The sequence below is a fragment of the Leptinotarsa decemlineata genome, unplaced genomic scaffold, assembly GCF_025532065.1.
Source record: "Leptinotarsa decemlineata unplaced genomic scaffold, Ldec_3_MD MMD2_P_RNA_scaffold_9, whole genome shotgun sequence".
In the NCBI taxonomy this organism is placed as follows: Eukaryota; Metazoa; Arthropoda; class Insecta; order Coleoptera; family Chrysomelidae; genus Leptinotarsa; species Leptinotarsa decemlineata.
In genome coordinates, this window is record NW_027412536.1 from 3174404 (window position 1) to 3189922 (window position 15519).

Consider the following 15519-nt stretch of genomic DNA (forward strand, 5'->3'; position numbering starts at 1 on the left):
TAGAAATGAATAAAAATAATTCAAATATACAAATTCTCTTTCAACTACCTGCATCGTAGGTTCTGGTAAATGCCTGCAGGAAAACAACTACTTCCTCGGCTAATACCACGATGGATATTTGATTATATCCGACAGACATTTATGCAAGATACCTCACAGAGGTTAGTCTCGCAGATGTTTCTCGTTCACTCATAACAGGACCATGCTGAAATTGAGAACGTCACCTGCAGACCGGTTTCGAGGTATTACCTCTCATCAGTGCAGAAAAAATCCGAGCCAAACAGCAAAGTGCCCTGGACTCGAATAATTTCAACGCGGTTTGCCGGCTCCCGAAATATTGTCAACTAGTTATTACTAGCTCCATCTTGTGCACAAAGAGCCAAGCGGGTAAAAAACATCCCATGTACCAATACTCTAACAGATATTAAAACGTATCTGAAGACTTTATCAAGGAGAGATACATATGTGTAAGAAAATATTTCGAAACAAAATCTCTTTCAACTACCAACACAGTAGGTTCTGGTAAATGTCTGCCAGATAACAACTACTTCCCGGCTAATACCACGTTGAATATTGAATTACATCCGACAGATATTTATGCAAGATACCTCATAGAGGTAAGTTTCGCACATGTTCCTCGAATGTTTGTCAACTATAATACAATATCTAGCGTGTTATTAGCCGTGAAACTAAAAATTCAACAGAACCTACTGTGTAGGTAGTTGGTAGAAATGAATATTTCGAGATTCTATTTCGAAATATTTATTTTCTTATACGTGTACGTATGTATCCCTCCTCGTTACAGTCTTCAGATACAAAATATGTTAAGAAGAGCTACATTTCCAACTTGAAAGAGATATACTCAGATGAGATATACTCATCTAGGACTCTAGCTTCACACATATACTTTATCAGATATGTATTTTTATGTGTCAAGTAAATGATGAATTTAAATAATAGAAACAATCAGATTTTGATGGAATTTATTTTACAATGTAATAATTATATCTATTTCATTGGAAACGGTTTTATATTTTACTCTTAATCAGTTTACATTCGCTTTGAAGTATTGTACAAATAATGATGTTATCATTATCAATTAAGTAGTGTTTCTTTTGAGTCTGTCAGCCCAAGCTATTGATAATGCAATCAATACCATTCAATTTAAATTCTGTTAAAAATACTCCTTAGAACTTGACAAACTCAAAACTGACGTTGATTCAAATCTCAATTTTTATCGTTGTGATAAGATTTGATCAAATTTTTCTCCTAATAAAATACAACGTGATAGTTAGCAATTTATTTATTCCATGAGCCGCTCATTTATTAGCAAAATTTCTTTCATTTCAACTCCGCCCAACGATTTATTATACAATTTGAAGGAATAGATACATTTAGGACTGAACCAGTTATTCTAGAATTTGTTTCACTCAAAAATTCATAGCCATTATCGCCCCTTTACGCAGCCCAATTCTGATTTCACCTGTAAATAGGAACCATCACACATCCCCACTGTCTCAAAAGCCATTCGTTGTGATTTCGTGCCCATTGTAAGCGGATAGCTCTGTGTTGTGGAAATAGAGTAGATGCCCCTAAAGGCCTTCTTGCTCGAAGATGTGCCCAATTCAGTCTTCTTCTAACTGTAGATGTAAATATAACACGGCGAAATGTACGTTGAATTCTACGTACGTTGATTCCTAAGGGCTGGAGCTGGGATTCTTTTCAAAGCAGGAATTTCACGCACTTGTAATATTTTGGAAGAAAAGTGTCAATTTACAGTGCTAAATATTCGGTGCCAATATTACAAAAAAATTGTAACAAATCAGTAATATGTTATCCATTAATATCATTGGTCCTGATTGTTTAACAGATAGTAGATTAATGGGGGTCCAAGACTTTTGATGTGTGTATAATTGTATCATCAATGAGTTTCATACCCTCCACAATGGAATCTGCATTACCTAATTAATTATCTATATAGTAATGTTCAATAATTTCTTCCGTCGCTGCTAGAAATTTCTTGATAATTCTGGAGTATTTCGATTCTTTGCTTCCTGCGTTAGGCATGGGCCATTTGATAATCCAAAGAAAACTAAATTGATTTCATATTCTTCGGGTTCTCTATTTCTGTCAAGTCCACGCCATATAAACCTTCGAGCTGGACAATCTTCGTGGCGAACTTTCACTTGTAAAAACATTTCCTCAATATTACTGGTGAAAGTCTGTCTCTCAATCCTTAAATTCATCAAAATTGTATGAAACGATGTATATAAATCGGAACCTGTCATTAAGCAATCATTTGCCATTTGATTAAGCATCGAATACAATTCTGAATTTATTCGGTTTATTTGGGTTAATAATACCAAAATGTGAAAGATATCAAATCTTTGAAGATTGAATTTGATACCATACTCGAGACTTTTGTTTATTTTCCTTTTCATACATGCTAACCTACCTATTCAACGCATTATTTCTGCTTTCTGGGAGAACTAAATTCTCATTTCTTCACACATCTACAAGAGTCCAATTTCCCATCTGTCTCCAATATTCCTCATAGTCTTCTCAATGGTTTGTACCCACTTGTCCTCTTTTGACATGGATTTCTCAATTTTATCTGTTCCAGAAATGTCAATATTCCAATATTCCATCTCTTCATTTTCCATGAGTATAACAAGCAAATTCATTTTTTTAAATTGTATTTGGTCTAGAACAAACATTTTCAAGTTTGACTCAACCCAGTAATGTCTCACTTACTGCTGAACCAGTAATAATTTTTATGTTAACCAATAACGGCCAATTGTCTTGACCACTTATGATTCTAGGTTTGGTATTGATCATTGGTGCAATTTTCTTATTTATACAAGGATATTTCATGATAATCCCCCCTGTTTCCACAGTTTGTTTAGGTATTGATAAGCCTTTCATTGTTTTTGCATGTCTTACTTGAAATTCCGCACTACTTTCTTCTGACTGTATTGTGACTTGACTTGACTTGATTGTTAAGGTCCTTTGAGAGTGCATAGGTTTCGACATTTATGATGGTAACAGGTAGAATTTTGAGTAAAACATGTTTTTGTACTGTCAGTAAAAGTGACGTTTTTAGTGGTTATCAGGACTATTAAAAGATGATGTTTACAAAGTAGTGTGTTAAAAATATTTTTAACAATTCTGTTAAAAGTATTTTTAACACGATTTTTTTCTACCAAATAGCAATAAAAAAAACATAATTATTCAATTTTTGAGAAAATTTAATTATGAACAATAGATATAGATACAATTAGACTCTGTTACAAATGTAATATATACATTAATTACATCATTATTATTATTTATGAAAAGTAAAACTAGAACAACTGCTGATATTAATACTTTGCGATGTTGAAGAGTCTGGTAATATATTTAAACTATCTGAGTTGACAATTTCATGGGCATTAACATTTAATTCTTGTGGATGATGCTGTAACGCTGGAGCTAGCTGTTGGGATTACTCTTTCAGTAATTTCAGAAATATTGAATTTATATGAAAACATGACAGTTGTACAAAAGGCTTTTTTGATATTTATGTTAAAAGTGAGTTTTATTTTGTTCGTGAAATTGTTCAACTTGCTACGCTCGTTTCGCAAACAATTTCGGTCACTAAATAAACCCTTATTTTCAACACTCATAATAAATAACTATTGTTTGTAGAGATATGACAATTGCCTCAAACATCATTGACATTTTCACTGGAAATCGAGGTGGCTTCCAAAATTGTAATTTAATTTTTCATTATCTGATGGGTGTAAAATATGATATTTTTTGCAGTTATTAATATTGCAAATATTATTTTTTACAGACAAGACAGCACAAGACAGAAAAAATTAAATTTTATCTTTCTTGAACTGAGAGGGATTCGAATGTACAACACAAGCTCAAACGATGTAAGTCGTTTTTAGAACATATACACTTCTTTTTATCATCTGTAGTCAAAGTATTATTTTTTCTACCAGAACTACGCCCTCTATACCTCTGGGTTTCTGTCAAAAGACGTTTGGTGATATTTTGGCATTTCGATCTGTCAAGCTGCCAACGACTTTTGATTGAGCCAGTGACAGAATTCAACCAATTTGAATTCATACGAATTTTCTTTCGAAATATATTCAATTCATATTATTTTGTATGAATTGGGAAGTTTATTAATTTATTTATTCATTCGGAGAATTGTATCAATAGGTCGTATCTTTTCTCTTTCACGATAGGAAAACATTAGACTTTTTTTAGAAGCATAAAGATTTGTTGAGGTTGTCCAAATCTACTTTCTAGAATGTTTATTATTTTGTCTACAATGTTAGGCATAATTAGTAGACTGAACGCTTTTCAATGCATTGCGTTTTAGGAACTTTTGTAATCTACAGTAATAATTTTGATGCTAACTCAATATCAAGCATTTCTTCTTTCTTCAGAAGCAGCTTCTATTCAATCTTTTTCTTTTCAAAGGCAAATTGAAGTTCCGCTTGCTGACGTTTTGATTCACTGTTCTTTGTTTTTGACATATTATGACTTCTGCTACGTTTGGAACTTCGAGAATTCGAAGGTACCGGATTAGACATTTCAAAAGGTTTGCTCACATTCGTCGTCGGCAATCTGGTTTCACTTCTTTCAGTTATGGATCTATGAGATTTCAGAAGCACCTGAAAAGACTCAACTCGAGAAGCTAGTTTCTTACTTTCAGACTTTTCCTTGAGCCTTTGTCTTCGACATAACGGAAATTGGTAAATATTCGTTATGAGGGCACCCGGCGATTTCGAGTGTACTTACGTATTTTGATGTCTAGATTACGAATCCGAAAGAAAAAAGCGGCGCTCTCCATCATCTTCAAAGTTACGGCTCTTCAAAGTTCAGAAAAGGGCAATTTTTCAGCCTTTTTTTCACAAGATAACTATTTAAAAATACAATAATTTATTCACTTAGTCACCTTTTTACACCGTATTCCTCCTTCCTTGACGCTTTTCACTTCAACAATCAACATTTTTCCAATAAAAATATTAAAAAATGTACGGAGCTGCTTTTTGGTTATATATCTCTGTATTTTACGTTTTTAAGGTTAATGACATAGTTGGTACGACTGATGCTGTCAATATTCCTAGAGTAATTCAAATGTTTTTTGCCTTCATTTATTGTGTTTTTCTAATCACTCACGTCAAACTAATAAATCCAAATCTACGAATTTGAAATATCTAGTAGGCGGCGGCAAATACCAACCACTTTTTTCTGAATTGTCACTAGTAACTAACCTAGAAATAGAAGAATGTCACCAGAAGAAGCATTAGTTTTTAAATTTAGTTTTTTATAAGAAAAATGTTGATTGGGAAATTGAAAAGTGTCAATTAAGGAGGAATAAGGTGTAAAGGTGACCAAATGAATAATGCTTGTGTTTTTAAATAGTTTACCTTCCGGAAACGAAGGCTGAAAAGTTGCCCTTTTCTGAATTTTGAAAGGCCGTTACTTTGTAAATAAGGGAGAGCGCCGCTTTATTCTTTCGGAATCGTAGTCTACGCATCAAAATACGTAAGTACACTCAAACATTTTTTCAAAATAGCCAGGTGTCCTCAAAACGAATATTTACCCGGAAAATTTTCGGACATATAACCACAGATTCGTTCTGTTAGCAGCGAAGGACCATTTGTTGACTGATAATCTTACCTGAATTGTATAAGATTTCTTTATATTAGGCCGAATGTCATTTGTTAATCATTAATCTCCCCTAAAATGTATGAGATTTTTTTTAAATCAGGCCAAATGATCAATTTATGACAATTTTTGAAATTCGGCTTTCAGAACGTCAAAACAAAACTTTATTCTTTATTTTATCTCAGAAACTAATTCAAATCAACGTCAATATGAATTAGTTCATTGATTGAAAGAGTAACAAAAATATCAAAACGAGACGCAAAAAATGTATGGAAACTATAGCTCGTTTTCATTTTCCAAGTCCATCTATTTATTCTGGTTTTTCGTAAAAATCATATATTCCAGAAAGAACTGTCAGTTTAGTGATTAATTAAATAAATTCTGAAGAGTTTAAAACCTTGATTGAAAATAATTCAAACAAAACCGGATAACTGTTATCCTCCGAAGACGATTGTGAATACTAACAATCGAAACGTCGTGAGTAGCTTGACTTAAAATTTCTTCATTTTTATATTTTATTTCATTTTAATTGTTCAGTGCTGTATATACCTTTTCAAGTTTCTGAAACATTCAAAGGAAACTTCCGCGCAAGCAAAATATACATTAATCGAAAGAGGCAAAGAGAGACGGAGATTATTAACTTTTTCCAATATGACTCAACCGAATTCAGTGTCAAGAGCAACATGATTATCCACTCTACTAGCCATAACATTTGCTCTCAGAGTGGAAACGAATATGTCAGCTCACAAACTCATATCCACGGGCTGTGAAATATTGAACAGAGAATCTGCCAACCCTAAACTTTTCAATTTCTTGAATTTATTTTTCGAAATAACGACAACGGATATATTTGAACAAATGTTTGGTAGGCGAACAGAGTCCAAGGTAAAACTGGGGTGTGGTGTATTTATTAGCTTCATAGTACAGGACATTTTTTCACAAGATTGAGAATTGATATTTCTATGAATTGAAAGATTCAAAGGTGAAGATTCAAGACCTGAACGATTTGCATCATCGAGAATGGCTTTAGCAATTAGATATTGGCCACTTTCAGCCAATACCTCGACAAGGGTAGTGTAGAGCAAAACTGTAGTACTTGCATGAGTAAGGAAATTAATGGAAGATTGTTCCAATGAGAAATAGGGTAAACAGACATCGTTTGCAGAAATTTGATTCTGTTGGGTCTATCAAAGTCCCATGTTCAATTTCAAATTGAGTAGTAGTAGCATTATCCAACCTGTCAACTAACATGTTAAATAATATGAAATCCCGGGCTTTTACATCAAATCCGGGGTTTTCCAAAAATGATAAATTCAAAGAAAATGTATCGAGTAGATTACGTAATGCAATTGGATTATCTGAAAAATTAAACCTTTTTGTTTGTTCTATTGAATGTCAATAAGAACTGGCTTCACGGTTTAGAGATAGAAATGGGGATAGATGAAAGCGCTCGAATGACTTATAAATAGTCACCACTCGGAGAAATAGTCCATTCATCACCCGAAGACGATTGTGGATACTAAAAATCGAAATGTTAAGTAACTTGGTTCGAAATCTTTTTTAATTTTTGATTTTTTGCTGAGACTCATTTTTTCATTTTTATTTCTTTTTATTCTGGTGTCATTTTCATTTTGTAGGTATCTTGATTATTTCATTCTTCTTTACCTATTCATTTATTCTTTCATAGATTTCGAATCATAGTAGAATCATATTAGACAATGGAAGTCCGAACTAACGAAATTCACCATGAATCATTGTCAACCACTTTCAAACAAATGAATCTATATCATGTAATAATGAAATACACATATGCGTATATGTGTTTATATCTCCTCCAAATTTAGGGTAGCATTATTATTTTTTCAAACAGAACCTGCCATGGTACTATTTATAGTACCATGCCAGGTACTGTATAGAAGTACAGGTACTGTATAGTAGTAAAGTTTCATATAAATTGCCTGCATATGAAACAGATCCGTTTGAAAATCGGTAAAAATCTTATCATGGGTATCCAAATCAGCATTCTCTTGAGTGAAAACCAGATTCATCACAATATTATGAAACCTTTCAAATGATTCCTGTACCCTTTTAATATTTTGCCTAGATTTATCAGTGAAAGCTCTGTCAGCTACTTTCTTTAACTCATTGATTTCAATCCTTTCAGTTCCACGATAGTAATATTTTGATTCAATTTTTCGAAACTTTCAGCCATCATGTCGACATAATGGCCATTATGGCTGATAGTTTCAAAACAAATCAAATGTATAGATAATATCTATACAGTTTTAGCCAAAATTAACTATTTAGTACAGCAATTTACGAGTAGAGAGTATTTACTTCATAAAATTATTCAGTATCAAAGAGAAAAGAAATTTATGAGAGAGAGTATCACATATAATATTTGGAAAAAAACTAATCAATACAGTGTATTGTATGATTTTCACTATAAAAGGGTTTTACAAAAACCACGACACGTGTTTCGCTATACAATAGCTTCATTAAACTATTATGTTTATGCTTGAGAAAGCTATTATACAGTGTGTCTCACTTCTCATGGAAACACCCCCGTATCTTCCGTAATATTCGAGGTAGAACGATGAAACTCTCAGGACTGATGGAAATGCTCAAAATGCACCTACCACCTGAATGGGGTTGACCAAAGTGATATACACTGTCCGCCACTCGCGATGGAACACCCCATTTTACGGTAAAACATATAAGGGGGCAAAATGGGCTCAAAATTCCTTCAGATTCGTAATCAGGACTATGAACTTACTACGATTACACTTTTTTCCTGAAAAAAGTTCAGTCCTGAAAAATACGAATTTGTCTCACTTCTTATGGAAACACCCCGGTACTTTCGTAATATTCGAAGTGGAACGATGAAACTCTCAGGACTGATGGAAATGCTCGAATTGCACCACTGAATGGGGTTGGCCAAAGTGATGTACACTGTCCGCCACTCGCGATGGAACACCCCATTTTTAGGTAAAACATATTACGGCGCAAAATAGTTCGCTTCCAATACCTGAACCCCTTCATTCTATCTGAAGATTATTGTCAGGTATGAAAGATACAGATGCTGTGAGATGCTATCATCCATTTTGGGCCTATCTGAGGAAAATGTCACAGCACCACATTCTCAGATTATCGAGATAGTGTGAATCAGTGTATGAAAAATTATCGATGGCGGCATCTATTATAACTGAAGAAGATTATTCGTAAAACTAATTCTGGTTGCTGAACATCCAAATTCTATCCCAACCAGAAGTGAGAGCTCTCGATTGACGAGCAAAAACTGCAAAAAATGGAAAAAATCTATATTCAAAGGTTCACATCTCGAAAACTGTACAATTCTGAGCTTTGGCTGTGGACACTTTCAATCAGCACATCAAGAACTACAACATATCAAAATTTCGGCAAAATTCAAGGCAAGCCATTTCTCATAAGAAATGTGCGGGGTCCTTTATCAAAATATTGAGGAAACATTTTACCATCCGAAACAAAATTATTCTTCATACTCATTGCAACACCGAAACAATTGTTAATTTTTAAAGAAAAAATCGCACTCGGTGAACAGGTAGAATTTAGATCATTTTACCTACTTGCTGAATTGTTGTCTGAAATCATTTGAAGGGATTGAATTACATCAGTTTCATTGAATCATGCGGTGCCCTGAAATCACCATGGAAAACAGTTGCTCAGTGATATTTACTGTCAACCTGACAATATTGTTGAAAGATCTTGTTGTATTAACCCCCAGACCAGTTTTCATTGCATTTGTTGTTTCTAGTATTGTTGTTCTTTGAATCACCGTTGTTCCTGTTGTTTCTGTCGTGTTTTTATTCCCATTGTGTTTATTGTTCCTGTATTTGTGTTGGATATTGTTCCTGTGTTCCAGTTGTTTTCTGTTCGTGAGTTCCTGTTCATATTTTAATATTTCTGAAGTTCCCATTTTAACTGATATCAGCTCACTTTGATTGACAAAGTTCAACATGGCACGTCTGTTACTTGAAGTAAAAATTGAAATTGTTTTAATTGTTGGTGAAGGGGTGAGGTCTTATCGTGAAGCGGCCGCTGAATTTAATAGAAAACACCCGCTAGAGGTAGCTGTACACCCTGGAACTGTACATAAAATATATAATCTATTCGTGAGCACCGGCCAAGTAACAAAGGACAGAAAAGTTGTAAAACATCATATTGATAATGATACGATATTGGCGGCTCATCAAGCTGATCCTAGAATTAGTTTGAGAAACTTATCGCTTCAACTCAATATGAGACGCAGTAAAATATGAAGGTGTTTAAAGAGGCTAAAATGAATGCGTTCAAACCCAAATTTTTACATACTTTGCACGAAGGAGATGAAATCCGCCGTATGGAGTATTGTTTATGGATGCAGGGAAATTATCTCAATGACAGGAATTTTTTAAAGTATATCTTATGCAGTGATGAGGCTACCTTTACCACGAATGGTGTTGTATCTTCCCAAAACCTCATTTTGGGCTGAACAAAATCCAATTTGAGTGGTGAATTGTAGAGACCAAATATCTCAGAAAGTTAATATGTGGTGTAGTATCCTGAACGAAAATATTATCGGGCCATTTTTTTTCGACCAAAATTTAAACGGACGACTATTCGATGATTTCCTCGAAAATGCATTTTCCGATGTGTTGGAAGAACTACCTTCGGATGTGAGACACAGCATGATTTTTCAGTTAGATGGTTCACCAGTTCACAATAGTGGTATAACAAGGGTTTGGTTGAATAGGAATCTACCTATGAAATGGATAGGACCCAATAGCCCCCTCGTAGTATGGCCACCACGATCCCCAGATTTAGCTCCACTGGATTTTTATTTATGAGGAAATTCGAAAAATTAAGTTTATAAGGATACGCCAACAAATAAGGAAGATCTCCGTGCAAGAATTATACAAGTGTGTAGAGAAATCACATCCCGAGAACTGAGAAGAGTTGGAGAAGATAATAGAAGGCGCATAGAAAAATGTGTTCGATTGGAGGGAAATTTCATAGAAGGCACGATGATATAAACTTTACAGTTAAATCATTTGAAATTGATTGTTTTTTAATTGAAAATGTGATTTTGAAAGTAGTATTTCGAAAGAATTTTGAAGTACATAACATTTTCCGCCACAAAATATCCCTGTTTTTTTTAAATAATGGGAAAATGAGAATATGAACTAACATTAACCATCCTAAAACCTCATTGATCACATGTTTCCGTTCATCTTACAAAATTACCATTTTCTCTCATTGAGAAGGAATAACTTTCCTGACAACAAAATAAAAAATAAATTATTTATGTGAAAACAAAAGTCGAGTTTCTCTTAAACAATTTCGTTCATGTTTTGATGTCAAAACCAAAAAATATCTACTTCAATTATTACGGAAGATACGGAGGTATCCTAATCAGGATTATGAAGGAATTTTGAGCCTATTTTGCCCCCTAATATGTTTTACCGTATAAATGGGGTGTTCCATCGCGAGTGGCGAACAGTGTATATCACTTTGGCCAACCCCATTCAGGTTGTAGGTGCATTTTGAGCATTTCCATCCGTCCAGAGAGTTTCATCGTTCTACCTCGAATATTACGGAATATACGGGGGTGTTTTCATGAGAAGTGAGACACGCTGTATAGCGAAACACGTGTCACGGTTTTTGTGAAACCCTTTTATAGTGAAAATTTTACAATAAACTGTATTGATTAGTTCTAATATGGATGTTCATCAAGTATCAGCCAGTTCTATTCAATTATAATATTAGGCATAAGAAATAATTATGTTTTGACCAGTTAATTAGCAAGACTGTTTCATGACTCCTTGATGGTTCCTCTACGAATCTGTCTATAATTCACACGAAAACATTCAAATAACCTGAAAAATACATGATAACTCTGCATTAACAAAATTAGGACTTCTTATTCATGACTACAGTGCTACCTACCAAATGTTTCGTGAGGCCTGTCGATCTGGATAGAATTAAAATAATTCAGAACACCCTTTAATGACGCAGTGTTGTATAATTCAACTCATATACAATCTATCAAATTATGCACAAAGTTGGGTAAATCTTCAAAATCGAATTGATACATAAACCATAGTTTCTATGCATCTTAGTTTATATACTTTTTATTGAAAAGTGTCTACGTTTCAATTACCTTATATTACACAAATAGTAAACTGTTGAGATTTCATATTTCACAGTTAGTAAATTAGTAAATCATAATTACAAATTGGGAATGTCCAATGTCCACTGTCCAATGTTCCGCATTTTGGAATTTTCAAATTATCAGATATCAGAGTTGGAAAACAGAATATAAAATGTTTTTACCGAATAAGTACCTGCGAATTTTATGGAATTGACCCAAAATTCTTCATTGAAAAGTTAAGTACCTAGTTCGGAATATTGTTTCGTTTTCATTAAAACAGATTGACTGCCGACCATATTTTTGAGGTACTCTCGGATGCCGTTATGTTTTATTTGTTTTTTTTGCCTTCCTTTATGTCATTTATCATCTAAATAATAGTGTTATTATGTTTGTCATTCTGTTTCTATTTTTAAAATTAAGATAAAAAGACTCCGATCGGAGTGGTTAGCGTCAAACATTAATATTTTCATCGGATACCGAACACTCCAATCGGAAAGGTTTGGCATACACAACACTCCGATCGGAGTGGGTGGCATCGTCGATTGGTGCCTGTATACTCCGATCGGAGTAGTTGGCAGTCAACCTGTTAATTAGTCGCCTTATATCGGATACACAAATTGCTGAAGCATGTGTATTCTTTCGTCGATCCAACTACAAATTTTATGTGTTTGTCGTTTCGTTGATGAAACCATCGTTTTCATCCTTTTTGTATTGATTTTCATGTTTATCTTTTTGGTGCTGTATTTATTATATTCAAATTGTAAGTTTTTTCAGAACCTGCTACAATGGCCATTCCATCGGCAAACAATAGTTTCGATGATTCAACTTTTTCATTCTCCAATTTCCTATTGTATATTTCTCATCAATATAGTGAATAAGGCTGTTAAAGTAGCTAAACCAATTATGAAAATTTCAAAATATAATCTTCAAATTGAAAATATTATCGGTCGAAATGTATACAAATTTTACTCTTGATAGTCGTTACAGTTTCTATTAAAGTTTCATGAACCTCAATAATACACTTAAATACAACAATAAATCAAAATAAAAAATATTCATCTTCTTTAACGAATTAAATGGGGCAAGTTTTTGAATAGATGGGAGGCGGCTTCAAATTGAAATGACGCATAAAATACCAGACCGATACTGATATTATTCATATTAATCTTAATCATTTCGTGATTCGATTGGGCTAATCATAGTAGAGTATAATGTGTACTTGAAACTCGAATGTATTTCAGTGGAGGTACATATCATGATAAAATTCAAGATATAAGTATAAATTGATCTACATGAACCTATCAACTTCTCAAAATATTTCCCGTTGTTGAAACGGTGATTCTCTACTGCTTCAATATGAAAAACCTATTTGTTTTTACTTTTTCAATAATTTGTGCAGTACTAGGATTCACAAGTGCGGTCCATATCGAATTACCAGATGTAAGTATTTGTATTTTGTTGTATTTTGTGATTTTAATGGAGAAATATTTTTCACAATGTATGTACTATTTGGTGTAGTAGATGTATAAGGTTATCTAACTATTTACTAGAGATGTCTAGGTAATTCTAACTGGTATGTTGAGAATTAGATTCCACAAAAAGGCTTGGGCCCAGTAAGCTACCAGAGGAGCGATTTGATTATCCTTGAGATTAGAAACTACTCTGATCAACATATTAAAAAAATTTGGAAATTCCTTTCGACTCGAAACACACTGTTGAATTAAGTGAAATTGAAATATTGTTCAAATATTTTTTTTTTTACAAAGGCCGACTCACACTCAAATTACTGTTATGATCGTATGTTTTGTAGGTAAAAATCAAAGACAGCCATGTGCCGAACAGTAATTACGAACTTCATGCAGTAATAAACTATTTGGAGGCTTGGGCCCTTTATCCTGATCCTGAAGCAACCTTACGCCGTGTCGAAACTTTTTCCAATCTTTATCAATTGAGGCATCCTGTTAATGGTGGATGGAGTGTTGCTGAAGGTTGTTCTAATATCTACACACCGGGTGGTGCCTATAATTATGTAACTTTGGACGTAGATTACAGAGATATAAATGGTACTGTTGTTATATTTTGTATTGCTGAATAACAATGAATGTTTTAATAAACGAGTCTAATTGAATATCTCAAAAGGGTCTTAATATTTTAATGAAAAAGGCACCAGAAGTTGTGAATGCTTCGTTGAAAGACAGAAAGGGTAACTAACATATGAGACAAAATTTATATAAGGTCTTATTGTATAATGTCCTGTGCCCCTCTCAACTAGCAAATTGTCTGGTTCACAAGTTGAAATTTGTGTTCAACAGAGATGAAGCTATCTATATCTAAATGAGCAATACCTCATTGAATTCAGAATGAGGTATAGAAAAATGTATTTCAATGATTCCAAAGCATATAAACTGCAATTGTAATTAACAAATTGGGAAGAACAAAAGAAGGCACTTGGTTTTTGTTAATATTCCAAGAAATAGCAATAATTGGAAAAGCAAATAAAATATTCTGAAAGAAGAGGAAATTCAAAATAAAAAAGTCTCACCTCGCGGAACTTTATCTGCACTATATATATTTTAAATTTAATGCCGTATATATATATATATATATATATATATATATATATATATATATATATATATATATATATATATATATATATATATATATATAAATAGATAAGTACTCTTTGATCATTCCGATATTGATTTCAATTTAAGAGCCACCGGTATACAGCTGTTTCAGCCTATTGGGCATCGTCAGTACCGGGCAGGCGGTCCTCGATTGAAGACAAAATGAGAAAAAACCAAGAAAGTACTTGATAAAAATAGCTGCGTAAACGTAAGCGAAACATAAGTGGAACCACCTATTGGTGTGACACCCAAGTCAACTTGCCAAGTTTTTTATGTCAGTGTTGGTGGTTTGACCAATCAACCGACAACTGCGGTAGCAGAAATTTGGGAAGCTAACCTGAAATGCCATATATATGGCATGTATGGGAATGTATAGATGGGGTCAAAATATCACCAGTACTTCATATAACTTTTTTTCCTAAAATCCTTCGTTACCAAGTAACGGGCCCTCGAAGTTACAAAATGAAAAATGTTTTTCTTTGATAACTTTTCAAGTGAATATTCAAAATCATCCAAATTTTGGTAATTGACTAAAAAAATGAATTCCTTCGATGAGCTTTCATGCAGGAGTCAGTTGTTTTGCTACAAAGTCAGGAACGGACTACCCCCGATGGTCCACACCCCAAAACTTTGAAATGACAGATATTTTCCAACAAATTAAGGTTACTTGGACAATTTTATGAATAAAAGTACTCGTGTGGAAAGTCGATCGGAGCAACGAGTCTTGATAAAAATGTAGTTTCACTCGACGACATCAAACCCGCTCGTCCACCATTATTTGAAATGAATAATTATCAAAGCAGAAATAATAATGATAACGTTAATTCAACAACATTTATCCTGAGATGTCTACCATTATTCGAAAATATTAGTTTTTAAGGAAAATGGAAATGATAGGTAAAATGTTCATAACGAATTTTTATAATGCAAACACGTTTAACTAACGAAACTCAAGAGCCTCAAGAGCAAACAGAAATGAAAAATCCGCTACAGAAACTGCTCGATATGACCACCTTCTCTCTCTATACATTTTCTTAGTCTGCGAAGACA

The 15519-nt window shown here is 33.5% G+C and overlaps 2 long non-coding RNA genes across 2 annotated transcripts; one reads left to right on the forward strand and one right to left on the reverse strand.

Moving 5' to 3' along the window:
* Positions 1 to 966: 966 nt before the first annotated feature.
* LOC111512292 (uncharacterized) lies at positions 967 to 11137 on the reverse strand. The gene is made up of 2 exons (XR_002723060.2): positions 2755 to 11137; positions 967 to 2704 (listed from the first exon to the last, which is right to left on the reverse strand). It is a non-coding gene; the product is annotated as an uncharacterized lncRNA (long non-coding RNA).
* Positions 11138 to 12000: 863 nt separating this feature from the next.
* LOC111512293 (uncharacterized) lies at positions 12001 to 13967 on the forward strand. The gene is made up of 2 exons (XR_002723061.2): positions 12001 to 13279; positions 13650 to 13967. It is a non-coding gene; the product is annotated as an uncharacterized lncRNA (long non-coding RNA).
* The last annotated feature ends 1552 nt before the right edge of the window (positions 13968 to 15519 follow it).